The sequence below is a fragment of the Cryptotermes secundus genome, unplaced genomic scaffold, assembly GCF_002891405.2.
Source record: "Cryptotermes secundus unplaced genomic scaffold, Csec_1.0 scaffold20952, whole genome shotgun sequence".
NCBI classification, from domain to species: domain Eukaryota; kingdom Metazoa; phylum Arthropoda; class Insecta; order Blattodea; family Kalotermitidae; genus Cryptotermes; species Cryptotermes secundus.
In genome coordinates, this window is record NW_019729614.1 from 2,965 (window position 1) to 6,007 (window position 3,043).

The 3,043-nt window shown below is 38.9% G+C and overlaps 1 long non-coding RNA gene across 1 annotated transcript; it reads right to left on the reverse strand.

Annotated features, from left to right (window-relative positions):
- Positions 1 to 6: 6 nt before the first annotated feature.
- On the reverse strand, positions 7 to 2,178 carry LOC111865655. Its single transcript, XR_002843009.2, has 3 exons — positions 2,047 to 2,178; positions 1,089 to 1,153; positions 7 to 457 (listed from the first exon to the last, which is right to left on the reverse strand). It is a non-coding gene; the product is annotated as an uncharacterized LOC111865655 (long non-coding RNA).
- Between the last annotated feature and the right edge of the window lie 865 nt (positions 2,179 to 3,043).

Here is a 3,043-nt window from a genome sequence, read left to right on the forward strand (position 1 = left end):
AATTTCTCTGAAACACTGTTCAGTTTACACAATAATTAATTTCATCTACATTACAACTGCTTAAAAGGAAACGGAAGTGGCACATCACAAGCAATATTCGACTAACTACAACTGTCCAGAGACACTTCAGAAACAGGTCTTCAAAGGCCAGCTGGCAGCAGAGTGGAGTTGTTTCATGTCCACAGAAAAGACAAGACAGCCAGACAGATGGAGATGAGACAGACAACTGGCATTTCTACACATTTGTGATATGTGCCTAACAGTGGACATACAGAGACATACAACTCACCTCAGGTTCAACCTTTATTTCCTGAATTGTTATTTGCAGAGGATCTGCTTCCTCTTGTGACTCAGAGACTTCCTCAGCTTTTATATTCATGGCCTGGTTTGCATGACGACTTGCTGGGTACGTCTCACCATATGGACCCACTAAAACTTTCTCTGAATTGGAACAGTTCTATAAAACCATCACATCTTTTATTAGTTATGGTTGTACAACACCATACATGAAAGAATGTATGCTCTCTTTGCTGTAGCTGTTTTTCATTACATCTACTCCATAACAGCTGCTCTGTACAGATTTCCTTTTTACAGACTTCAAAAACCTTGCAAAGTATTAAGTTCATAATGTAGGGACCATCAAAAGAAAATTATGGTCCCTGTGGAAGTACAGAAAATATCTGCTCTTTATGGTACCTAAGAGCTCATTACTGTGTTCACATATGCCCCTCATGACTTTGCATCCTGACACAAACAAACCAAGTCCAAATACCTCAAAATTATATCTTTAAAATCCATCTGCAAAATTTCTCCCAAGTGGTATCATTCTTTCAGGTTTTCTTTCTAAATCTTTGTACACACTTCTCATTCTAACATGTGTGCTATACAACCTACCCATAGCGCTCTCCTTGAATTGAACCCTGTCCTACATAATATACCAAATTGTTATAATATGAAGGAGCATGTACACTCCCTAGAGGGGTTATGGAAACTAAGCTTGGCATAAAATATGTTTAGTTTCTTGCACTATGAGAACTGACAGATGACAATAAAATTTTTGCCTGTGCACATATGGACAAAACACTCACCATGATTTCTCTCACAGCAGGAAATATTTCTTCAGCTCTTTGTTACAGAATTGTTGGCATGCCTGCTGCAAGAGAATGCAGAACCTTTCACAAATTTGAAACCTTTTTTCTTATCACACACGATGTTTTGTGGGTTGCAAATTAATTGATTTACAAGAATACTAGTGATGTAGGACCATATTTCTAACAAGTGTACCAGCACCTATCAACAAATATTTGTTCAAGTCTGTAAGGAAACATGCTAATGATTGTGTACAAACAGATTTTGATGTGGATTTCTTTGTTCTCACAGCAGACTATGAAGCTTCGCGTTTTATTATGCATTGTGTAGTCTGGCAGATTGTTCCTCAAGTTTCAAAGGCAGATGATTCACCCCTTTTGGGTACACAAGACTGAACGGAGTTACACTCTAAGAATGGTACACCTACCTTAAAGGTACACATTTGCGGACACGTGGCGTAGTTTGTTGAGAGGCTATGCTACAAGCGTTAGGGGCCCGGGTTCAAGGCCCAATGGGGTCATCGCATTTTTTGTAATTGACCTAATCCTTCTTACCGCACTATGGCTCAGGGATCGACTTAGCTTCTAATATAAATGGGTACCAGGTATTATTTAAATAATTTTCCTGGGGAGTAGAGAGCGGTCGGCGCGTAAGGCTGACAACCTTACCGCCATCTTTGGGCCGATTGTCTAGATAATTTGGGACTCTCAACGTCTCACAACCCCATGGGCAACAGGCGACAAGGGGCTATGTAAACAGTAAAAATCTGCATTCTGCTAGAAATATGCTCAGAAAGGGCAATGAGGTGTTTACAGAAATCACAAGTTGAACTTGCAACAGTGAAATAATAACACGAATCCGAACGGTGTTCGTTTTTAACAATCTGTCAAGAATATTCAGAAGTTTAATTTCTTTCGAATGATCGTAATGATTCCCGGAAGAGTACACGCAACTTACCCGCCTACAATCAAAACGCAATTCAGAGTGACACTGTAATAAACAATAATGATCAATTGTGATTATTGTGATCAATGATCGTTTTCCATCGTTAGCGACGCTCCAAGAGTCTGTAGTACCATAGTCCACGGATAGAGTGTTGCACATTATGATGTTGTGTGTTCTGAGCATCTGTGTGTCTGTGATCTCTGTTATAACCCTTGCCGGTCCTTGCACTGCCCTGGTGGACTTGGTTGGCCAGCCTGCCACCGTTATGTTGGTGAACGAAGAGTTGGATCATTGTTGCCAACGGAACGCGAAAGGGATGACTGCTGATCGTCGTAGTACTTTGTAATTAAAGTGTACATAACGTATTTACTGTAGAATTTTTCCGGCTTACGCTCTGTAATTTAGAAAGTCTTGTAGATGAACTGAAATATTAGAAATGTTTAAAAAGTAAGGGAATTTCTAATTCAGTTATGTTAATAACCGTACATATTAACTTGACAGTGCAAGATCATACCTGTAATCTATTTAATAAATTAATGTTCATTTGTATTAATTAGTATTTTCAACCGTCTTATAGTGGAATATCTGAAGTTTTGTGATGATGGTTGTTTCATTGCATCATTCTATTCCCTTATTTTTCACTACTTGCCTGTTTCGATCAGTACGTTTGTTTCGTGAAGTGAAACACAAAATGAAAATAAAAATTTAGTAGACGTTAAACGTATAAAATGTTTGATAAAAATAGTGTGTTTTTCGCAACTTGATGGACATTGATGCACTGCTACATTTAGGCTGACTACAATGTTGCGTTGTTGGTGTTTAGCTGTATATTTCCCAGACCATGGTGGAGGCTGTTCCTTCTTGGGCTTCGACTGTAGTATTGCTCTTACTCTTCAGCTGTTCGAAATATGTTTTCCACACCATAATGGACACTGGTGCACCATTTTTCATGGGCTGAGAGTAGTTTTTTTTTTTTGGCATCTGCTCACTGGAACTGTACCTGTTTTAT